The following is a 25705-nucleotide window of genomic DNA, read 5'->3' as shown; positions in this document are numbered from 1 at the left end:
ATATTGGCAAAGGAGCTGGCCTTGGACTCAGCCATCTAAACTGCTTGATTGAGCCAGCTGAACTCCAGGAGGGACACATGCTCCAGATCTTGAGTGACTACACCCCAAAGACTGACGTACAGTACAAGTTCTGTATTCTTAAGCTACTTTTGTTCAAACTTGTACCATCCACCCAGACCTATTGTGGTATGAATAAGATTCCAGATGTGCTTCTCTCCCTCAGCTGGCAACAAAAGTTATCTGATGTAGGCTCATTTTCTTTAAGAAGTCCAACTAGCAAGTTTTCAGAAACTTTGGGACTTTAAGATAGTTTCCATTCAAATGGACAGAGGAAGGGAAGGAGTCAAACAGAGGAGAACTGATTCCTGCTTCTCCGTACCTTCCAGAAAAAATGACTCTGGTAGAAGTGATTTTCACACAGTTGGGAGCAAGCCTTCCAGCCTTTCTACATGTTACAGAAATCCTATAGTGAAGTAAATCCCATTGGTACTTACCGATTTGAAAGAGCTTAATACTCACCATAGTGCATTACTGCATTGTATCTTGGACTGGGCCCTCTTCACTGCTCCCTCATACTCCCCATGCCTTATTCAAGGACTCCAGCTTGCAGACATACAGGTTTTACAATCACAGCATTTCTATTAGGGAAGACAACTTCTCTCACATGTCATCAGTGTGAAGTCATGGTCATCCATGCCCAGAGAACTGTTCTTGGAAGGCAGGGTTAACTTCTGGGTGTAGACCAAAGGACCATATAGAGTCTTGTGGGTCTTGTTCAGCTTGTAAATAAGGGTTGTAAACTTTTTTAAGGGCATATCGAGTCTGAAACATGATTTACTAGTAATCACAGGCCAAAGCAAAGTCTCAGACTCTTTCTGAAGATAGCAAGCGGGCTTTGAAACTTTAAGTAGACTCTCTGTAGAGTTCCTGAGCTAGATTAGACTACAGACAAGGCAAGGACTACCCAAATCAGGATAGAGCACCAAGGCTAAGGGGGTGTCTGAACAGTGTAACAAAAACGAAACCTGGACACAGATATGTTACCTGCATAGGTAGACGTCAAATATTGCAAGGTAAGGGATGAACTTCAGTTTGTGATAAAGGTTGAGAAGTTCAGTTGTATCACCCTAAGTACCTTTTACCACCTGGGATGCTCCAACCATGCAGATAAGTTTGGCAGATAGCAAAACCCTCTGAATAACAGCTGAAAGTTGTGGGAAATAACTTCCAGAGCCACATACCATGTTAGAAACCCATATTAGATGACTAAATCCCTTCCTAAGTCAGCTGAGGCATTCAAACTCCAGAGCTGGGAATGGAAAGAAAAAAGTAGGATCAGTAGGGTAATGGGTAAGAAAAGCATCTCCTCAGTTCAGAAATCATATAATGGCACAGTGTGCAATTTCTTCTAACAATTCGGCACGAGCACCAGACCAGGACAAAGAAAACTACAGTATAAAGGGAGTGTGATTCATCATCCCAACATCTGGAATTCTGGAGTACATGTCCAGGAATGTCTCTGGCAACAAATTTTTCAACAGCTCTACCTCAAGAGATGACTCCACCCTTTGGTCCGTAACTCACTTGAACCCAAGGAGCTCCCTATGCTCCTTGTCCTCCTCCCAGGGCCCCCTGACAGTTTGTCACAGACCCAAATGGTCTTTTGATATTAAATCAATCACAAGAACTACAAAATCCTCAGGGGTACTTGAACAGTAAAGGTTATTTATTTCTTCAGCAAAGTTTGAGAAACTTGTTGTACTTTCAAAATTTGTTCTGCTTTTTCGATGTGTAAATATTTTCTTTCTAAAACGTTCTTGTTATACTGTTATTCCACCCATGACCATTCTTATTCTTTCTGATTTCAATAATAATTCACACAAATGTTCGTAACATAAGGGTATATATGGATTTTCAGTAATAGAGTTTAAACATGATTAATGTGGGTTTGAAGGCTCTGGTCTGATCCAGTCTATTTTAAGATGTAAAATTCAGTTGCCAAAGTTACTGAGGAAGTAACAGGTTCAATTTCCTTTAGTGTTTGCTTGTTCATCAGCACCCTTTAATCTGTGCAGTAAAAGATAGTGTTTCAATCAGCAAATGAAAAGGAGATGAAATCCCACATGAGTACCTTGTGTCTCTTTAGAATGGGCAATCTGACTTGGCTTGTGGAGAGTGTTTTCCTTTCTAAATACTCTTTTTTTCCTGACAGATAAAATCCAGTGTAAGGTTCCAGGCAATCCATGAAGATTTTGGTTGCTGTTTAATTAAATACATCCACAGAGATGAATGAGACCTAAATAGGAAGATGGACAGCTCTAGTTCAAGGCTGAACTCAACTAATGGGGTATAAAAAGGAAAAGGAGGAATTAATGGAAATAACCAGTTTGTAATATAGCTAAATAACTTGTCCATTACTGTGCCAGGCTCACCAATCGAGAAGTCTCTAATTTTTGATCCCTGACAAGTTCAAACTTTCCAGGTGACATGAAGTGAGAAGTGTTTACTTTGTGTAATAGAGATGATGATATAAAAAATATGGGTGGAACAAAGTAATAAAGCCCATTAATTTTTTGCAATACCTACTGTGGACTCTGTAATAGAGGAGGGTACAAATAGGAAGAATACTCAAGTGGAAAAAGAGGAATTCCGATAAAAGCTTTCAAAAGGGTTAGTATATGTTTTTCTCATTTTTTTTCTTGTGGTTTCTCACATTGTCCTCCCCACCTAGAAAATGGGGACAGTGTTGCAAACTACACAGGCTTCTTAAAACCTATATTCACTTAAAATGATAAGAGAATATAAGAGTTTTCATGATGATTCCTTTGACTATGAATGAAACACAAACCTTTCATTTCAATGCAATGAAATTTAGCTTCTTTCAGAGAGGAAGGTGAGAAATCTGACCTTTGCTTGTTCTGAGATGCCTGCAAAGTTCATTGTTTTCCAGGCCTCTTTGACAACCTTATTGCTTTATTCTGCCCATCCACTTCTGGGAGTGTCACCTCTCAAGTGTGGTGGGAAAGGCACCCACCACCATTGTTAGGCTTTGAGTCCTTCAGGGGTTCCATTGAGCAGCTCTGGAGGGATGCTGACCTGAGGTGATTCAGGGCTTTAGATCTGGCCCCTGGAGCTCAGAACACCATGGAGTTTCTCCAAGAGCACTGCAGAGTTGGGCTGTGCCTCTAAGGAGACCATGAGGAACATGTCCCCAGAGCCAGAGTGTGACTGGCTCACAGTGAGAGGTGACTGCCTCTCCCAGCCACTGTCTGTAATTAACACCTTCAGATCTGCACTGAGGTGACCTCAGCTCTGTGTATGACTGGAAAAGGGAAGGATATTATTGTTAAATGCAAAGCTCAACCTGGCACCCATCCTCTCTGATGTGCACTGTAGAAACATGAACATCTGGAGAGAATTCTTTCCTTTCTCTAACATTTCTGTCAGAGGAATGGTGGCGTTATGTCACTGGAATGTGGTTGGTTCAGCCTGCCTTGCTGTCCTGGCTCAAATGAGATTTTAAAGGCTCTAGGTTGACATTGGTAGGAATAAAAATAAAGACAATACTGCATCATGACCACAACATATTGAATCCAATGTAAAATCAAATACAGAGAGACAGATGTGTTTCCAAATACAAAATAACCCGAAACGACCAAACCTCAAAACAAACCAAAAACCACAAGAGGGAAAAAAGGAGAAAATATTTCATCGTACAAGGAAAGTCACAACAGTACTTGGATAGAATGATACATATTACAGTTGTAATAATAACATATAAATAACAAAAATTCATCTATGGATGCAGTTCTTCAAAGGATTAACGGGACTCTTTGGCTTTCTTTTTTCCCCTTTTTTCCTCAGAGCAGTTTTAAAGCAATCACATTGCATAGTGGGTTTCCCTGTCTGTAGTATGGACGTGGCCTTCTGCACATGAATCCCAGAACAGAGATGCTGAGACCTAATTTCTGCCTCTTTTGGAGGGCCCTTTGGATACAAAATGAATCTGCACTGGCAAAGCTATTGACAAAGGTGACATTATTTGAAGGGTGACATGCCTGAGCATTTTTGATGATTGTCCTCCAGGATTATGGCTGATCAGATAGAGATCAGAAACTGCCTGCAAGAGGATTTACTCAACATTTTGAGACTGGAACTATGTCTGGGCTTGCCTTTCACCAACCTTGACTGCTGCTACCTGAGACTGGAGAGCTTAGTTCAGCACTGTAGTCATGACCTGCAATAAGTGTGAACTCCTTTGCTGCTCAGGGAGAAGTTTCTCCTTGTTTACCCTCCTTGACAACAACACTGACATCAATAAAGCTGATTTCTGCTCAGAACTTCTGCTGGAGATTCTTGGGCTTGAAACCTGACAGTGTCCTGAGCTGCACCATGAGAAGCAAAGCCTATGGAGGGAAGTGTTTATTCCCTTTCAGGCAGCACTGATGAGATGGGCTCTGCAATAGTCCCTCCAGTTTGGAGTCCTCCAGTATGAGAAAGGTGTTCATAAGCTTGGATGAGTCTATGGAGGTGACCAAGATAGCCGAGGTGCTGGAAGAGCACAGTGTTTTCGGTGAGACATAGGGAATGGGGGAGTTTCTTGGAGACCAGAAGGCTTAGTGTACCTTATGACACACTCCAGTACCAATGGAGAGGCTACTGAGAAGGCAAACACAGGCCCTTCAGAGAGGTACCTACAGGAGGATGAGGCAATGATCACAGATCGAGAAAGCAGAGGTTCTAAGTGATTTTCAGGAAAAGCAAAAATGGCTCTGACCAGAACTGTGCATTGACAGTGGTCTGTGGAAGTTCATATTTCAGGTCTTGCAAGATGTAAGACCTGGGCTAAGGCCTGAGTAACCCAATCTGCACTGAGGGTTGATCCTGACTTGAGCATGACGTTGTAACAGTTGGCTGCTAAGGCCCCTCCATGCCTGAATGAGTCTGGAACCCCAGGGTTTCCCGACCTTTTGCAGACAGGTGGTTTAAAGGCCAATGTCACATGTACCAGGCACCATGGGGAAGGAGATCCCTGTGCCCACTGCAGACTCTGTGCCAGGGGAATCTCTGGGGCCATTAGGGCTCCTTTACAAAGTGCTGATGGGGAGGGGGTGCTGACGCATTGTCACCCATCTCCCAGTGTATCCCATGGAAGAGCACTTTGGATTTTCCTCATCTCTTGTATCTTTACCAGACAGGCAGCTCTGTGATCACTCCCTTGCTAATTCCCCTCCCCAACATTCTCACTGACACTTGTTGGTTGTGGTGACTCTCAGCTCCAGAGCCTGTGGGACCTGTGCTCATCTGCCCCACAGTCACTGGTGCTGCTGACTGCTCCTTTCCTGCTCACGTGGCACACGTTGACTGCATGAGAGAGAAGAAAGTGCTGGACCTAGGGAGGGGTATTCTGGGGTGGTATTTGGGTGGAAAGGGATGTTATGGGAGGAGAGAGAGCAAAGCCAATGTGGTTCAGGACTGGATGGAAAGCCTTGAGAGCATGATGTGTCAGATTGTGGTGTGTCTTGGTCCCTTTTGGCCAAATCACCATCCTCTTGACACCCAACTTTAAAATATTTATATGCATTTATGAGCTCCCCTTTCAGTCTTCTTTTCTCTAGACTGAGTAGGTTTGGTTCCTGGAGTCTTCTCTCGTCAGAGAGATGCTCCAGTCTCTTAATCATTTTTGTGGCCTCCACCGGACCCTCTCCAGTAGTTCCTTGTCTTTCTTGTACTGAGAAGCCCAGGACTGGATGCAGCACTCCAGACGTGGCCTCACCAGGGCCGAGTAGAGGGGAAGGATCACCTCCCTGACCTGCAGCCACACTGTTCCTGATGCACCCCAGGATCCCATTGGCCCTCCTGGCCTCCAGGGCATGTGTCTGGCTCATGGTCAACTTGTCATCTACCAAGACTCCCAAGTCCTTCTCCACAGAGCTGCTCTCTAGTAGGTTCTTGGGGTTACCCCTCCCCAGGTGCAGGACCCCACTCTTGCCCTTGTTGCACTTCTTTAGATTTCCTTCCACCCAACCCTCCAACCTATCAAGGTCACACTGAATACAGAGCAGCCTTCAGGTCTATCAGTCGCTCCCCCTAGTTTTGTATCATCAGCAAACTTGCTGAAGGTATGTTCTATCCCTTCGTCCAGATCACTGATAAATGATCATAAAAAAAAAAGTCATAGAAGAAATACATCTCTCCCTGGTATGACTGACCAGGCTTGTCTCTCTGCAATACTTGCTTTTGCCATATTTGGCATTCTCTATCCCATCACCACACCACGAGGGCACTTCTTGGCCCAGCCAGGTCTGATCAGCTGATTCCATAGGAGAAAATCTCCACATTTCAGCCCTCAGGCATTTACAGGTGCAGAGAAAATGCTTCATCTGAGGTTCAAGGGGATGGAAAGGAAACACAGGGTTTTAAACAGGCCTCCTGATGTTGAGTCTGTCTGAGGATCCTGAGGTGGTTTCAAGTTGGTAATAGAAACCCACATGCTCCCATTGGTTGCAGAGATGCTTCTTGTAGGAGGCGTGTCCAAGGCATGTCTAACAGGTCTCTGACAGCAGAGGCAAAGCAGGCGTTAGACATTTATGCCAAGGCCATAAAAAGCAGGCAAGGTAGAAGGAGAAATCCTGAACTGCAAATCTGCCTAGCCCTTGTTCCCAGCAGATATCAGCCATTTGCAGTCTTGTTTCAGTGGGATCAGACTGACAAAGACCCACTGCAAATTCTAAGTGGCTGTTTCTGCCCACGCACCACCTAAAACTGTGTGGACTGCTAATGAAATGTTTGCTAAGCTTGTCATTAAAGGCAGAGGATGACTGCAGGAACTAGACGGAAGGAATCCTGCCATCATCTACATTCCAGCTACGAAGGACAACTTGGATTGGATGCTGGCTGAGGACGCAGGATTCCAAGCTGCCTTGGCAAGCTTTGATGGTGACATTTCGGTCCATCTCCCTAAGCACAGATTGTGGGCAGAAATCAGTAATTTACCTTTAAAAGCCACAACCAGATGCAAAAATGAACCAGTGAAAGGCCTCAGGGCCTTCACAGATGCATCTGGGAAAAACATGAAAGACTGCAATGGCTTGGGTAAATCCTGGCACAGAACAGTGGGAACGAGAGGTACAGATCATGAACCAAACTTCTGTACAGGTTCTGGAACTGGTTGCCATTCATATTGCCTTGGGAAAATTTTCTGAACAACCTTTTAATGTTGTAACTGATTCCTGTTGTACTGTAAAGTTAGTCTCCTGTCTCGAGAGTTCATTTCTTCGAGATATTGTTAGCCCTCACCTGTTGTCTGAAATGCGTTCTATTTGAGTTCTTGTGAATCACAGAAAGTTTGATTTCTATATAATACACACAAAGTCACACGCTGACATGCCAGGGCCGATAGCTGACAGAAACTGAGAAGCTGATAAAGCAGCTATGTTTAACACCATACCTAGAGTCTTAGAACAAACGAAATTGTCTCACTCATTTTTCCATCAGAATGCATGTTCTCTGAAGAGACAATTCCAGATAACACTTAATCAAGCTCGAGACATCATAACGTCATGCCCAAACTGTCAGAAAATCACACCCATGCCATCTCAGGAAGGCGTTAACCCCAGAGGGTTAATGGCAAATGAGATCTGGCAAACAGATATCACACACATCCCCGAATTTGGCACATTAAAATATATACATATAAATAGATACACATTCACAATACATAACTGCCACAGCACACACAGGAGAAAAGGCCAAGGATGTGATAAAACACTGGTTCAGTTGTTTTGCTACCCTTGGTACCCCAAAACAGATCAAGACCGATAATGAACCAGCTTTTATCTCAAGAAAAGGTAAGAAATTTCCTGTCAGAATAGAGAATTTCACATCACAGGTATCTCACACACTTACCAACTGAACAAGCAATTATTGAAAGGGCACATCGCACACTGAAATGCATGTTAGCTAAACAGAAAAAAAGGGGGGAAAATCTGTGTAGCCCGCAGGAGCATCTGTGAAAAACCATGTATGTTATCAATTTTTTTAAATTGTGACAGTGCTGAAAGAAGTAGATATGAAAAGCAGTACAAGCCTCAGGCTCTTGCCTCTCCCAAACCACCAATCATGGCAAGAAATTTGATTTCAGGGCAGTGGACGGTACCGCTAGACCTCGTGACTTGGGGGAGAGGCTATGCCTGTGTGGCTGCAGGAAAAGAGCATAAGTTGATTCCTTCGAGGTGTGTAAGACTCTACTTAGATACACAACCACAGCAGCAAGAACCAGAGTAACGCAGAAGTTATAAAAGAGTTATGTTTATGTTTCAGGTTTACATTTAGGGACGACCAATGTGGCAAAAAGCAGTCTGTAAAAATCTGTGAATGTGTGTGTGAAATGAATGAATGGCGGCCGCCAATGAATGAGAGAGTGAATGAACAAGAGAGTTGTTTGACTGGACAAGTATATTGAACACAAAAACACCTCACAAGATAACACTACCTCTGCCACAAGGTCACTTTAAGAGAATTTAATTTTGCTAAGCTTAACCTGTTTCTTAAATAAAGTTGTTCTCCTCAGTTATTCAAAACCCTCAGATTAATAAAGACTATAAGTGTATGCACAGTTGGGCTAAGGCCTTTAGGTTAATAAAGTTATTTCTCCAAGTTGCACTACCCTTTAGGAAAATAAGAAAGTTTTATAAGGTTTCCCACAGAGGTATAAGAGGCCAAGCAAGCGATGTGCTGGGTCATTGCAAGCTTTGGTAGTTTACAATGTACTGTTCTGATTGTTTGCACTGTTGTTATTACACTGTTTTTGTGACCTTCTTATATAATTGAGAGGGGGGTGATGTAGGAGACCTGTCCAAGGCACGGGGGACGTGCTGGGGCAGAGAAGCTCAAAGAAGCATGCGTCTAAATGGATAACCCTATTGGTTAGAAGGTCACATGATATCAGGGTATAAAAGGAAGCGCAGGATTTGAAATAAACCTCTTTGTTCTCCATCTCAGAAGAGCGTGCATCCTTCTTTATTATATAAAGGCTTAGTGACACGTGGTTCCTACAGCTTCTGTTTCTGAAAGACTGCATAAATGGTTTGGCAAGGCTGCTGTCTCTACCTGCTGGTTTGAGTGCAAGAGATTGAGGGAGACAAGGGAGAGCATTTGCAGCAGTTCAGGGACAAAGATCTGTATTGTGTGTCCCACCTACAGTCCCACTCAGGTTCTCCCAAGGAGTGTCATCTCCTCCTTCTCATGCTCAGGCTTTGCATCCCATCCTCAAGAAGGCAGCACACACAAGCAAGTTTGAAGGAGCTTTTATTGATGGACAGAAAGCAGAGCAGGAGATGGCAGTGTTGGGCAGTAGTGGGAGGAAGGGAACAATGGGAAACTGGATGTGCTTGGAACCTGCTTTCTTACCTTGCCAGGGAGACTTCCCTTAGTGCAGAAACCATTGCCTGGCAAGGTATCTCTGACCTCATTTCATCGCCCATAAAAGCCTCTGAGCATCAACCAATGTTTAATGCATTAATGAGAAGAATTACGGAGAAGAAGCACTCAGCATTTTAGTCACTGGAGGGAGTGCCAGGTAGCTCTTGGATTGCAAACTTTCTCAGCTGTTCATTGATGTAGGCCTCAAAATAAGAGATGTTGGTAAATACATTAGGGAAGTGTCTGAATTCATATCCAAGAGAAGCAATGCCATGGGCCTTCTGATTGCAGAATAGTGGGCCACCAGAATCACCCTGTGGAGTGAAAGAAATGGAAGGGGTCAGCCCTGTCACAGCACAGCTCTCCTTACCCTAAGGAACAAACTGTTCCACTTCCCTCTCTCCACATGAAGAACCTCCTCTTCTGACCCCCTCCCTCCTTCCAGACCCAGCTCTGCAGGGTTTGTAGCTGCCTCACTACTCCTCTAAGACCTTCTGGGAAGCAGTTCAAACCTGGAGGCTATTTGAGATTCAAAAGCTGCCTTCACATCCTGAAAGGAACAATCAAATCCTAGTTTAGACATGGGGGAAATAGCCAAGCCATCCCAGTGAGGATATGACAAAGGATTTACACAAGCTCTGCAGCCTGCTGGGGCGCTGGCTGGGATGGGTAGAACATCCCCAAGTGAGTAAAGAGGCAAATTGATGCTGAGAGTTGAGCAAGTGCACCCCAGCTCAGAGAGCATGTCAGCTTCAGAGCTGCTATGAGGAGCCTCAGCACATCCTCCTGAAGAATCTGGTTCATTGTACCGCCCTTTTGACCCTCACCTGAGAACCAACCTGACTGTCTAGTCCCAACCTCATCCTAAGCTTACAGACAAAACCAACACTATGAAAATTGATTTTCTGCCATGCATAGCACCTGCACAGATCATAGCTGGAGGACTGTATGGATTAAAAGTCTGCTTATACATTTCCTCATGCTGCACCTCCTGGTCTGCCTATATCATCACATCAATCTCACACCCTGTTATCCATATACTGCCCCAGCCAGACACACTACATTTAGTTCCTGGTGCCACACCATCATTGTATCTAGGCAAGGAGATTGGTTTCATGTACTTAGTGGTCTTGGCCTTTCTCTTCAGCTATCAAGCAGAGAGAACATGGGATTAGAGCCAGCAAAGGAATGGGAACAACTTCATGGGTTTGGTGAGGTGAGCAGGGGGAGATCCCTTGGGCAGCAAAGATGCATGAGAACATACCTTCAGCAGCATGATGTCATTTCCAGATCTATAATTTAAGTATCTGGGATGGATGACCCAACATCCAACTCGGATCTTCTACTGGCTTGGTTCTTGATAAGTTATGTTGTGGGCTCCCAGGGTCACAGTGATATTCACCTTTCTACCAGGAAACACCAAAATGTTACAGCTGCACTGGCCAGAGCAGCACAGCCCCGTGGCAGGTGGTTGGAGGGAGGTGGCACTGGGATGTACCTCCCCAGAGATTTGTTCTCAGCAAATTCCCTTTTGTAACCTGGGTTCCTTCCACCGTTCAACTGAGGGTCCCTCCCCCCACACTCACATAGGTCTGACTTGTCCCATTCTGAAGACAAGGGGAAGCAGGGAATGGGACACACACTGGTCCCTCTTTTGCAGCAGTACCTCTGAGCCATGGTAGGAGCCATGAACCAGGAGATCACTGCTGAGCAGTCCCGTCCCCAGGAGCACACAGCAACCTGGCAGACAATTCCTGCAGCTCATAGGGGGAGCTCAGCTCATAGAGATCCCTGCTCTGCCTGAAGAGACACAGAGAACTCTTTCAGCCCAGACCAGGACTGGGGCCCTTCAGGACTGTGTGAGACTTGAAAATATCCCACACAGAAGAAACAGAGGGTCTTACCCTTTTCCATGCACACAGTGAGCTGCTGAGAGCACTGCATCTGGCTGAATCAGGAACCCTTCAGAGTCAGAAATATTTGTCTCTGTAGCGGGGAAGGATGCTGAAACTGAAACCAGTACACCGTTGAAAGCTCAACAAGAACAATATTTATCATCAAGGGGTGGGCAACAAAACGAAAACCTGAGAGAGAGGAAGGAGGAGGAAAATAAGTCCTCAGTACAACTCCCCCACTAACTCAGGTGTTGCTTTTGAAGGAGATCCCAGAACGCCAAGAATTCCCCATAGCAGAAGCTGCATTCTTGGAGTGTCGGCAGGCTCACAAGATAGCGGGTGTCCCCACAAAAGGCAACAAAGATGTGAAGCTTGAGTTCCGCTCCCAGCACAAGTTCTCTACCTTTTATACAATTAATTGATGACGTTCTACCTGGGCAGGTGTGGCCAGCACCGCCCAACTAGAGGCCTTCAGTCTCTCCCTCCATTATACAAGTGGAGTCTCTTCTGCACATGTGTGGGTACTCTGGAATGTCCCTGCACCTGCGTGCTGCACCTCAGGGGGGCTTTCCTAAATGAACCTGGGGGCTTGCTTCATCACCTTTCTCATCACTTTCTTTTTCAAATGCCCTTGGAGGGCCGTCGACCAATAGTGAGGTACCAATTAATTACAGTTTATACAAGATGCTTCTTCAAGGACAAAGTTCGCATTTATCAGTGCTTGTTTTCTTATAGCTTGGCAGGAGAAGAATAGATTCTTACAGGTGGCTGGGCCAACCACAGACCAAAATAGCAGCATCTAATTTAGCTGCTGTAAGAATACAGTCTCATTTTCAATTTGTAAGTAAGCCATGTAGGGCCTGGAGTGGGGATCAACTTCCGTTCTTCCAAATCCTTCCTGAGAGAAAGATGAGAAGTGTTAATATCACATATGCCAATATTTCCTGTATTGTTTCGAGCTGCATGAGGAGAGAGGGTTCTTGGGCTGTCCAAAACATTGCTGGTGCACAGTGGAGAGACAGACAAGCAGCACTGCCTGGGGAGGGCTGACCACACCTGGCTCTGGATGACTGAAATGTTATCAAAGGGCACAACTCTAGTCCCTGTAATGTATCACTGGTTTCAGGCACAGTCTGAGCTGAGAAATAAGAGGAGAGTAGGAGTGCAGTGATAGGAGAGAAGACAAGGCCTCTTCAAAGCAGCCTCCAGGAGAAGGGTGGTAGCCCTGCCTGAAGTCTCTCAACGTCCTCCCTGGCAGCACTGGCTCCAGGGTTTCAAGCTGGAAGGGTCTCAGCCCCCAGTTTTTCTGACTCTCCTTTTACCATGAGCCCAGCCAGTCAAACCTCCAGGAAGGAGAATGCACTTAAGGCACTGACACTGAGGAGGAAGACTGGGCATCCTGTCTGGGCATCTCATTCCAATGCTTCATACTTCTTACCATGAAAACACTTCTGTTTTTTAGTTACATATAGCCTGAATGCTTTTACTTACCCTCCTCTTCTGTCGAAATTTGTTATAACCTCCACATAGAGTATGGCCTATGAACCACCACCACTCTCTGAGCATGAGCATCCACTTTTTACCCATCCAGTTGTTCAATCAGATCATAACATTTTGACCCACACAGAAGAATATGCTTGCTTATGACATGTCCAAAGCCTTGTTGAAGTCAAGGTAAAGGACATTCACTGCTCTCCCTCCTTCATAATGCCATAATTAGAGAAGCCAATTACGGTGGTCAAGCCTGGTTTACACTTGGTATGTGCTTGCTGCGTTAACAGGAATTTCTGCAGTACTGATGGAGAACTTGTAGAAGGGAACCAAATGATCCCAACTTGTTTCCATTGCCTGTGGTTCTTGTTCTTGAAGCAAACAAGCCAGAGAGTCTGTGCTGGTTTAAAAGTTAACCAGCAGGGGGAATGAACTCAACTCAAAGGAGAGATTATAAGTCAGAATAACAATTTATTAAAATAATACAGTAAGTACAATAATACAAACAAACAATTGGTCTCAACCCACAAAAAAACCAAATGTATAACCCAGTGCCCTGGGGCATGAACAAAGTGGTGTTCCCTGGGCCCCGTTTGAGTCCAAAGTAAAGGGAGAGGGGAAGAACCTGCTGGTGGGAGAGCTGCTGCAGTCTGGCCAGAACTGGTGATCGCAGTCCAGTGGTGGTCTAAGTCTGGTTGAGAGCGATGAGATGCAGCCTTCCTCTGGATCCCACGAGTGGGTTGAAAAAATGTTCCAAAACTCCAAGATTATATATCCTCCAGTTCAGGCAGGAATGTTCAGTGCTCCCCTCAGGGCGGGGAGTTCCACAAAGGGTGTGAGGACAGAAACATCCTCCTATCTCACAGGCCTCTTAACACCTAGTTTATAGCCTGAGGAGTCAGGCTCTATGGGCAGAGGGTGTGAATAGTCTATTGACAACAATAGTCTAGTTTCTGGGAAATTACATGGAAGGCTATAGAATACACAGTTTTGGGTTACACCCACCATGATGAACTGATCTCAGCTGTCCTAACTAGGACATTATCCACCCCTTATTCTATGCCATCCATGTCATCCCCAAATTAACCCCCTTTAAAAACTATATCCCTTTAAAACTATATACATCTATCTATCTATCTATATATATACAATGAAACATTACAGACCATTCTCACTCAAAATTAGGTCCCCTTGTGGTACACAACGTGTCTCCCCATCTTTTTGCATTATCCACCAGGTGGAACCAGGTCCTTGAGCAAAAACAATCCCTCGGATGGGTTTGCCTTTGCTTGAGGTGGGACTAATCCAAACAGTCTTCCCTAACATTCCTCTCATATGTACCACGGGGACTTTATCTCCATCTACAGTATGCAAAAGTTCTGATTGGGCAGGGCCAGCTCGATTGATGGAACCTCGGGTGTTGACCAACCAGGTGGCCTTTGCTAAATGCAGCTCCCAGTGTTTGAGAGTTTCCCCACACAGTGCCTTCAGAGTGGTTTTCAGCAGTCCGTTGCACCGCTCAACTTTTCCAGCAGCTGGTGCATGGTAGGGGATATGATACACCCACTCAATGCCGTGCTCTTTGGCCCAGGTGTCTACGAGGCCATTCTTGAAATGGGTCCCATTATCAGACTCAATTCTCTCCGGGGTGCCGTGTCGCCACAGGACTTGTTTTTCAAGGCCCAGGATGGTATTCCGGGCAGTGGCATGAGGCACGGGGTATGTCTCCAACCATCCAGTGCTTCCTTCTACCATGGTCAGTACGTAGTGCTTGCCTTGGCGGGTTTTGGGGAGCGTGATGTAGTCAACTTGCCAGGCTTCCCCATACCTGTACTTCGACCACCGTCCACCATACCATAGAGGCTTCACCCGCTTGGCCTGCTTGATGGCAGCACATGTCTCACAGTCATGGATGACCTGTGAGACAATGTCCTTGGTTAAGTCCACCCCTCAGTCACGAGCCCATCTGTATGTTGCATCTCTCCCCTGGTGACCGGAGGCGTCATGGGCCCATCGAGCCAGAAATAATTCTCCTTTGTGCTGCCAATCCAGATCTACCTGAGAGACTTTAATCCTGGCAGCTCGGTCCGCCTGCTCGTTGTTACAATGCTCCTCATTAGCCCGTTTCTTGCCTACATGAGCGTCTACGTGACGGACCTTCACACTCAGCTTCTCTACCCGGCCAGCGATGTCCTGCCACATCTCCGCCGCCCAGATGGGTTTCCCTTGGCGCTGCCAGTTGGCCTTTTTCCATCGCTCCAGCCATCCCCACAGAGCATTGGCCACCATCCATGAGTCAGTGTAGAGATAGAGTCTTGGCCACTTCTCTCGTTCAGCTATATCCAAAGCCAACTGAACGGCTTTAAGCTCTGCAAACTGACTTGACCCACCTTGTCCTTCGGTCGCTTCTGCAACTCGCCGTGTGGGACTCCATACAGCTGCCTTCCATTTTCGGTTTGTCCCTACAATGCGGCAGGAGCCATCTGTGAAGAGCACATATCGCCTTTCATCTGCTGGTAGCTTGTCATATGGTGGGGCCTCCTCAGCCCGTGTCACCTTCTCCTCCTCTTCTTCAGAGGATAGTCCGAAACTCTCACCTTCGGGCCAATTGGTGATAATTTCCAGAATCCCAGGGCGATTAGGATTCCCTATCCGGGTTCGCTGCGTGATCAGAGCGATCCACTTACTCCATGTGGCATCGGTGGCATGATGTGTGGAAGGAACTCTTCCCTTGAACATCCAGCCCAGCACTGGTAGTCGGGGTGTCAGGAGGAGCTGCGCTTCGGTGCCGATTACTTCTGAGGCAGCTCGAACTCCTTCGTAGGCAGCCAGGATCTCTTTCTCAGTTGGTGTATAGCTGGCTTCAGATCCCTTGTATCCCCGACTCCAGAATCCCAGCGGTTGTCCTCGGGTCTCCCCAGGCACTTTCTGCCAGAGGCTCTAGGAAGGGTCATTCTCCCCAGCTGCGGTATAGAGCACGTTCTTCACGTCCTGTCCTGTCCTTACTGGCCAAAGGGCTACCGCATGGGCAATCTCCTGTTTAATTTGTTCAAAGGCTTGTTGTTGTTCGGGGCCCCACTGGAAATCATTTTTCTTCCGTGTCACAAGGTAGAGAGGGCTTACAATCTGACTATACTCGGGGATATGCATCCTCCAAAAGCCCACAGTGCCTAGGAAAGCCTGTGTTTCCTTCTTGCTGGTTGGTGGGGACATGGCTGCTATTTTGTTAATCACCTCCATTGGAATTAGGCGGCGTCCATCTTGCCACTTGACTCCTAGGAACTGAATTTCCTGAGCAGGTCCCTTGACCTTACTCCGTTTAATGGCAAAACCGGCTCTTAGGAGAATCTGGATTATCTTCTCTCCTTTCTCGAAGACTTCGCCCGCTGTGTTCCCCCATACAATGATGTCATCAATGTACTGTAGGTGCTCTGGAGCCTCACCCTTTTCCAGTGCAGTCTGGATCAGTCCATGGCAAATGCTGGGACTGTGTTTCCACCCCTGAGGCAGTCGATTCCAGGTGTACTGTACACCTCTCCAAGTGAAAGCAAATTGTGGTCTGCACTCTGCTGCCAAAGGAATGGAGAAAAAGGCATTGGCTATGTCAATGGTGGCATACCACTTGGCTTCCTTGGACTCCAGCTCATACTGGAGCTCCAGCATGTCCGGCACAGCAGCACTCAGGGGTGGTGTGACTTCATTGAGTCCACGGTAATCCACCGTCAGCCTCCACTCTCCGCTGGACTTACGCACTGGCCATATAGGGCTATTAAAGGGTGAGTGAGTCTTGCTGACCACCCCCTGGGTCTCCAGTTCACGGATCATCTTATGTATAGGGGTCACAGAGTCTCGGTCGGTGCGGTATTGCCGACGGTGCACTGTTGCTGTGGCTATCGGTACCAATTGTTCTTCAACCTTCAGCAGTCCCACAGCAGAGGGGTCCTCTGAGAGACCAGGCAAGGTGTTCAACTGTCTAATTTCCTCCGTCTCCACAGCAGCTATGCCAAAAGCCCAACGAAGTCCTTTTGGGTCTTTGAAATACCCACTCCTCAGGTAATCTATGCCAAGGATACACGGGGCCTCTGGACCAGTCACGATGGGGTGTCTGTGCCATTCCTTCCCAGTCAGGCTCACTTCAGCTTCCAGTACAGTCAGCTGTTGGGATCCCCCTGTCACCCCAGAAATGGAGATGGATTCTGCCCCTACGTATCTTGATGGCATTAATGTACATTGTGCGCCAGTGTCCACTAAAGCCTTATATCTTTGTGGCTCTGATGTGCCAGGCCACCGAATCCACACAGTCCAATAGACTCGATTGTCCCTCTCCTCTACCTGGCTAGAGGCAGGGCACCCCTAGTCCTGGGCATGGTACTCATTGTGCTCTTCTTGTGGGTATGACCTGGAGGTCCCTTCAAGAGGATCAGACATATCATCATTCCTGTACCGTCTGGAGTCTTGCCCACGAGAGACTGGAGCAACGTTTACCCTTGAAGAGTTCTTTATGGTATTTGTTCCTCTTTTCAGTTCACGTACCCGGGCTGCTAAGGAAGAGGTGGGTTTCCCATCCCACTTCCTCATATCTTCTCCGTGCTCACGGAGGTAAAACCGTAGATCGCCACGTGGAGTGTACCTTCTCTCCTTAGCTGGGGGACGCTGGCTCCTGATAGCAGAGACTCTTGTTTGTCCTGGCGAGATATGGAAAATCCCTTCCTTAATTTCTTCTCTTAGCTTCTGGTGTCCCTCTTCAATTTTCTCTTCCAGGCTTCGGACGTGTTCAGCCAGTTTGGTTTCCACAGATGAGACGTGGGCTCGTAATGGGGCGGTGACAGTGTCTTCATAAATCCTGAGTTTACTAACCAATGCTCCCACCTTGTCCTCTCCCTCCCTCCATTGCAGCGTTGCTAAGTAGCGGGAATACATTTCTGGCCCGAGTCGTGCAAACTTTAACCACATTTGGGAGGTGCACTGTACGCTATCTGGACTCTTAGGGAATCTTTCATCCTCTGAAAAGATTATCTCCAGTACAGCTAACTCCCTTAGGCACCGGATACCTTGTTCCATCGTGTTCCACTGTCCTTGCTGTACGTGGAGGTCCTCCTTGCAAAGGTATCTCTCCCTCACACTGGACAACAGTCGCCACCAGAGGCTGAGAGTTTCCTGCCTCCTTCCAATCCCCTGATCAATGACTACATCTCGAGACAGGGATCCCAGCTGTCTGGCTTCACTCCCATCTAGGATCGTATCGTTAGCTGCGGCATCCCAGATTCGGAGCAGCCAGGTCAGAATGGACTCGTTCGCCTGTCGTGTGAACTCTCTCCGGAGCTCACGTAGCTCACCCAGGGATAGGGACCGAGTGATTATTTCTGGCTCTGTCTCCTCCGGTGGATGTGAAGGTCCCGCCTCTTCATCATCATTTGCTATGCGAACTGATTTAGTCTTTGATTTCCTTTTCTGGACAGGGGCGACTGCTATTGGTTTTGCTTGTTCTTCTGGCTCCTCGATGGTTTGTGTGGACACGGTGCCGGTTGGTTTATTTCTTTCTCCCTCTGACTCAGCTGTGGTTTGGGTGGACGTGGTGCCTGTGGATTTGCTCCTTCTCTCCTCGCCCTGACAGTGCTGTATCATGTCAAGCAGTGCCCGGTAGGCAGTGGCCAGGGCCCAGCAGGTTGCTGTGAGCTGGCCATCTCTGGAGCTGCCAGAGCATTTTTCCTTCACCAGTCTTATCATGCTAACAGGATCCTGCAGTTGTTCAGGGGTGAATTTCCAGATCATTGGAGGAGAAAACTTTTCCAAATACTGGCTGATGTCCTCCCACTTCCCGTGCCACTCAGCATTATCTGCTCCCAGGGCAAGTGTCCAACCAACCTCCCTGAAAGGCACTTTTCTGACCCTAAACATGGTGTACACAGTACAGAGCAGACAGAGCAACACTAACAATAACATTATGCTGTCCTTAACATCAAAAGAGAACTCAATATTTTCAAAAACTGTTGTAGCAGGTCTGAAGGGGAAGAAGGAGGTGAGAGGCTGGAAACCATCCACCCCTGTTCCTCCAAAAAACTGGGTACGATTTTTAATGAGGCCCCAGAGGTAGCAACCCAAACCAGGACAGGCAAACAGGACTGAATACACATTTACAATGAAACTCATTGCTTCTGATGTTAGAATGACATAAACATAATATACTAATAAAGCAATTTGGATCCCTCTCCCTGGTCTTAAAGAGAGCATCAAAACAGGCAAATAATACCCCATCTGTGGAAATATGAACAGGCTCAAATACAACATCCATGTGAGTGCATCAAACAACATGGTGATCAGGGAGTTTCTATATTCAAATAGACAAATGCTTAAAATGAAATTGTGATTCTGACTTCTCTCTCTCTGCCCGACGTTTGGGCGCCAAAATGTGCTGGTTTAAAAGTTAACCAGCAGGGGGAATGAACTCAACTCAAAGGAGAGATTATAAGTCAGAATAACAATTTATTAAAATAATACAGTAAGTACAATAATACAAACAAACAATTGGTCTCAACCCACAAAAAAACCAAATGTATAACCCAGTGCCCTGGGGCCTGAACAAAGTGGTGTTCCTTGGGCCCTGTTTGAGTCCAAAGTAAAGGGAGAGGGGAAGAACCTGCTGGTGGGAGAGCTGCTGCAGTCTGGCCAGAACTGGTGATCGCAGTCCAGTGGTGGTCTAAGTCTGGTTGAGAGCGATGAGATGCAGCCTTCCTCTGGATCCCACGAGTGGGTTGAAAAAATGTTCCAAAACTCCAAGATTATATATCCTCCAGTTCAGGCAGGAATGTTCAGTGCTCCCCTCAGGGCGGGGAGTTCCACAAAGGGTGTGAGGACAGAAACATCCTCCTATCTCACAGGCCTCTTAACACCTAGTTTATAGCCTGAGGAGTCAGGCTCTATGGGCAGAGGGTGTGAATAGTCTATTGACAACAATAGTCTAGTTTCTGGGAAATGACATGGAAGGCTATAGAATACAGTTTTGGGTTACACCCACCATGATGAACTGATCTCAGCTGTCCTAACTAGGACAGAGTCCCACCAAAACACAGAGGGAATTTGTGGATTTGTTGAAGCCCAGGAGTGAATGGATTTTGCTTCATTATGGACAGTCAGGACTTGGAATTCAGGAAGAGATTTAAACCTTAGGTGCACCCCAATTGCACCCTGTCCATCTTGAGGGACTCTGGAATGTGACAAGTGAAGATCAGCCACAGTGCAGCTAAAAAACAATAATGCTGCAAACCTGGAATGTGGCAGTGAAAAGGGCCTGTTGAGTATAGTGGCAATGTCTCAATGACATCTGGAAAGAGCTGTCTTCTAGAGGTGTTCCTCTCCCTCCAGGGCTATAGCTATGACTGCTTCAGCCTTGTGTATCATCTTTGCTGTACTATATATTGGTGAACTTGCTGCTGGCTGCCACAAGAGAGAAGCCCCGAAGAAAAGATACAAGGAATCCCTGAAACAACATCTCAGCCTTGGCCATATTGATCAACATAACTGGTCTACTCTGGCCTCCAATCAGGAGACCTGGAGACACCCCATCTATAACGCTGCTGATGCCTTTGAGAATGCAGCAGGATCCCCCTTGAGGAGAAAAGGCAACGCAAAAAGAATTGTACCTTGCAGAATTTACCATCTAAGGAGTCTTTCTGTTGTGCCTTTTGCAAACGGACATGCCTGTCTCGTATTGGCCTTTTCAGCCACCAACTCACTTGCAACAAACGTGGGTAGAGCCCTTCCCAAATCTTTGTTCGTGAAGCCTAGCCATGCTTGATGATGATATATTGATAAGATAATTCTTGGCCAGTTCTAGCGGTCTGGTTGTGACTATTAAAACAGCCAGGATGGAATGAACTCTGTTTAGCTTCTAGAATTCATAAAAATCATTATACCCATCTCTGAGTTGCCTAATGCAGCTGTACAGAGCTCACTTCACCTGTCCAAGTATGTGAGGCACCCTGGGGTACCTGGACATTCTCAGCAGGCCACTAAATATGATGGAGAAAATACAAGAAAACCACACTTTTGTGAAGATGTGGTTGGATGCCAGGTGAGGCACTCCAGGACATCTCAAACTACTTGCCAGCCCCAATTCTGATTTTGTGATAAGGTAGACTTGAGGTTTCACTCCAAAGGAGTGAACAGATGTTGATTTGGTGACGGTGAGAGGGGATCACGTGCGAGTGTCCTCTGTGAGTGGCGGGGAGCAGAACTTGGGAAGTAGAGGGACAGTGCCAAGGGGTCCTCTGTCCAGTATGATTTATCTCCATCATAACAAGGAGAAAATGAACATTGTTGGAATTTCTTCTCACATCACTCGTGAGGTCAACTATTGTAGTTCCTCTCATGGAGCATTTGCTGAGCCCTGGCAAGAGGTAGTAGGATACATGGACATCAAGAGAAGCCATTGATCTCATGGTTTTATCTCACAGGGCAGAGAAGGAGGTGTTCAGGGTCTGATGGAACAGAGGATGGGGCCTGAAGTGCAACATTTAATGGTATATGTTTGAATCCAGAGCTGAACCAGACTGGGAAGGAAGGAGGGAGCTGTGAATTAGGATGGCTGGTGGTTCCTGAGCATGTCAGCAGTGTGTGTTACAGTCACAGAGTGCATTACAGTCACAGTGTGTGTTGCAGTCACAGTGTTACAGTCACAGGGTGTATAACTGAAACCTGTGCATCTGCCAGCATTTTGGAAGAGCAGGTTTGGAGAGGTGGGTCCATGGCATTTCCTTTCCACCTGCCATGTCTACGGGATGCTGACAGAAAGCACCACCTTTGTCCTACCTGGGCACTGCTGTTTGACTTCTGTAAGGGAAGGTTGATACAGGAGAAGTCTGAGGCTTTCTGAGCTGTCTGTAATCAAAAGCTGTGAGTTTCTGCTGTAATGAGCCCCGGTGAGAACACTTTGTCCAAGCCCATCTTACACTGGGCGCCATTAAAGTTGCTCCAAGCAACTTTGTTTCTGCTTCTGCCTGTCATTTCCCCAAGGCACCTTGCCAGATTTTGCCACTGCTATAACTAACAGGGAGATGGTACCATGGTCCTCAGGGGCTCATTAAAATGTTGACAGCCATATTGTGCTTTGTGTTGTTCTTCTGCCCTCCCTGCAGAGCTGTGAGCATTGTGCAGTTAATTAGTGAGCTCCCAGATGTGTTTCAATGAATACCTACAGCACCATTTCCGTTTATCTTTTGTTTTAATTAGGTATGACAGGAAGAATGGAAATGGAGCCATTTTGAAAGGAAATTAGTCCAGCTTATGCCCTGGAAGGAACCAGGCAGAGAGAGGAAAAGTATCTTTGTGATCAAGCAGAGTGTGACCTGAGGAGAGTCAGACTTGGATTCATGTGCTGGCAGTAAGACAATTCTTATTCCAGTCCCTTCTCCTGTTACTGCCACCCATAGTAATGCCAAAGGCTTTATTTGCAAAGCCTTTCTCTGCTCTAATTAGCACTACCCTTACCTACTGTACTAATTCTACACAGAAACAGGAGGAATAATTATTACCATTGCAAAAGGTTTTCAAGGCCTTTCCTAACGATTGAAAAAACCTTAATTAACAAAAAAACCTTAATTAACAAAAAAGTCATACCTTTTACTCTGATCCCCCTGAGCTCCAGTTTCCTCAGGACATGAACCCTGAAAAGAGCTGGCTTAGGGGAGAGATGGACAGGTGACAGAAATTTTCAGGGACAATTAGACCAAGAAATATTTAAACAACAGAATGAACAGAAGTAAATTAAGAAAAACTGAATGCACATGTGGAAGGAAATGGCATTGGCTTGCAGATAATTTAGCAGATGAACAGGGCAGCTGGGTATCCACTTGCCTGGTTCAGGAATTACAGAGTGAATGAGATAGAGCTACAGAGAGGAGCATTCACTTGGGATGGCTTATTTTCTTTAAAGTAAACACCATTTTGCCACATTTCTCCAACATTTTCATGATGGGGATGTGGGAAGTTATAACACAGAAAGTTCGAATGTGAGCAACTTGAATACAGGGATGACTTTTTTTAAGAATTGTCAGAAAAATTTTTGGAACTGTTGATTTAAAATTCATATTGTTCCTCAGGGACAAGGGAGTGGAGCAGAGATGACAGATCTTTAAGGAAATATTCCACAGAGCACAAGTGCCAGTGATCCTCAGGAGCAAGAAATTGGGTAAGGAAAGCAAAGGGCCAGCATGGCTGAGTAGGGACCTGCTGGTCAAAAACGGGAAAGATGCAAACACACAGGAATGAAAAGAACAGGTGACCTGGGAAGAGTCTAGAGGTGAAGTTCAGTTGTGTAGGGATGGGGTGTGATAGTTTTCACCCTAGGCCTTCTGGAGACCAGCTTGTAACCAGGAAGGAACTAGGAAAGTGACGTGGGGTATAAATAAGGCGTAGATAAGAGAGCTCGCTCTCTTCTCTTCCAGCGAGGTTCGAGAACAGTGGGTCCCTGTCTTGGTCTTGCTTATCTGGAGATGAGGCCTGCAGTGACTGCTGTTGTCTGCCACATGTGAAGGGAGAGCGCTGGGCCACGTCCAGCCGTCCTGCTTTCTCTCAAGGGAAGTGGTGAGATTTTACCAGTTCTTTGTTTTGCTGGTTACTGGATTTTTGGATTGGGCATATTCCTTTTGTTTCTGTACCTTTTCGTCCTATTTTGTCCTTTTTCCCTTATCCCTTCCCCTCTTCCCTTTAGGAAGCTATTTAGGGTTTCTAGGATTATAGGTATATAGTAATTCTCACTGTATATATCTGTTTCATATGTAAAATATATATTTTTGCTATAGCTTTGGCTGTTTGGTTTTTTTCTCCCCTCTCTGGGAAGCAAGGCTCTGTTGTTGAGTGTTGGAGATTTGGTGGGAAGCCAGCTCCAAACTTGCACAACATTTTTGGTGGCAGCGGTGGGATATTTTGGTTAAGTTTGGCCTGTTCTGAAAACATTGTCCGGGAAGACAGCCAAGCTCGGTGCTATTTTGCAAAGAAAATCTATTGTTTTGGGAACAGGTCCAGGAACACCGCCAGAGTCTGGGAAAGCAACCAAGAAAACTTTGTTTATATAAACAAAGGGTTGTTTTAAGAACAAGAAGAAAGAATAACAACAACAATGGCCATTTCATTACTTTTTCTTGTAATTCTGGCCATCTTTATACCTGTTTTAGGCTACCCTATAGGGAGACGTCCAGACCTAGAGGATGGATGGAACAAATTGCTTCCATTCTTTAATTTCAACATCAAAGGCCTGGTAAAGGAGATCCCCATGGTTACAATTGGCTCCAATTATTATCTAAATTGGGTTGCAACAATACTGTTATTGATGAAGGTAATGGAAGTGCTACTTAAAATTGGAAGAATGGTGTTGTATTGCTTTCCCTGTTGTAGAAAAGATCGTACCTCAAAGGGACTCGCTGGAACTTTGGAAAGAGCTGCGGACAGGCCAGTCCTCGGGTGGCATGGAGCTTGGGTAGATTTCGGTAAATTAGTAGGCCGTGTGTCACCTCCCATTAATTGGGAGTTCACGCCAGAACAGATGTTTGATTCTGGTGAGATGGCCCACTGTTTAACAGAAGAGTGCTTTTCCTACAAGGATCCGAATATGCGATTCTCCGCTTTGTGCTGGGGCCTGGCTAATGCTTATCGAGCTGCCATAGACCACTTTCAAAAGGTTAAGGTCGACACAGAAACCCAAACCATGCCACCTGAAACCAGTGATGTCCCTATTAAGTCCACAGAAGCCAGGGTCCAAACACAACTTAAAGTCAATGCCATTTCTACTAAGTCTACTAGAACTGGGACTCAAGCAAAAAACTGGAAAGTCATTGTTGCCCCTATTAAGAAGAAGAAGACGTGGGTAAGGGAGATTGTAGAACTTACAGACCCATCTCTGCAACCGGAACGCACAGAAGAAGAAGAAAGAGCAGAAGAACCTATCCAATCCACGCAGGAAGTAGCAGACAAAGGAGCAGCAGCAATGGAAGAAGGAGCAGCAGCAACGGGTGAAGGAGCGGCAGCAACAGGTGAAGGAGCGACAGCAATGGACAAAGAAGCGACTGTGAGAGAGGAAGAAGTGGCTGTGACTGAGGAAGGAGCAATTGCAGGAGAAGAAGCAGCTGCCAGAGAGGAAGAAACGGTTACAAGAGAAGGAGCGCACCCAAAAGAACTAGGGGCGTCCAAAGGAAAGTAGAGCAGTATCAAGAGAAAAGAAGGTAGGAGTACAAACGGCCCGTGGTATATTGTCACTTGATGATTTATATCCTGACTACACAATCAGTGTTACGAAAGATGCAAAGAAGGGGCCAAAGCATTCCCCTCAATCTGAGGGAGAATTATTCCTACCCCTCCAGACCCAACCTTCTCTTGGAGGCGTAGATGATTGGATGAGGCCCTTATCTCGGCACCCAAAAGACTACTCGCTACCTCCACCTGCTGGGTATCGCGAACAACATAGGAGTCCATCTCCCATGGCATCAACGACGTAGAAGTTCATCTCTGCGGCGTGAATGATGTAGGAGTCCATCTCCGACGCATGAACAGCGTAGAAGTCCATCTCTGCAGCGTGAGCGACGACGAAGACCATCTCCACACCTTGAACAACATAGAAGCTTATCCCCCCAGCACACCCAGTCCTCACCTCCACATGAGAGATACAGAGAGGAGGCGGGAGTGGTTCCACATAAGAGTGGAAGAGTAAAGAGGGAGGTGGAAAAGATTCTACATGGGAGAGATGGACAAGAAATAATGTGAGAAAGTGAAATTACACAATCACTGACCACCAGAGAGCTTTGAGATTTACGGAGAGGTTATATGCGCTTGCCTGGTGAACAAGTCCTCACCTGGCTGGTGCGATGCTGGGACAAGGGGGCTGATAGTCACGTGATTGAAGGTGA

At 46.2% G+C, this 25705-nt stretch overlaps 1 pseudogene; it reads right to left on the bottom strand.

Moving 5' to 3' along the window:
• Positions 1-9557: 9557 nt before the first annotated feature.
• On the bottom strand, positions 9558-25395 carry LOC127461765 (mast cell protease 1A-like; annotated as a pseudogene).
• Positions 25396-25705: the final 310 nt, after the last annotated feature.

This window comes from Manacus candei, unplaced genomic scaffold (genome assembly GCF_025592945.1).
Source record: "Manacus candei isolate 608988 ecotype Guabito, Panama unplaced genomic scaffold, ASM2559294v1 h1tg000112l, whole genome shotgun sequence".
Lineage (NCBI taxonomy): Eukaryota > Metazoa > Chordata > Aves > Passeriformes > Pipridae > Manacus > Manacus candei.
This window is presented reverse-complemented; position numbering and strand designations above follow the sequence as displayed.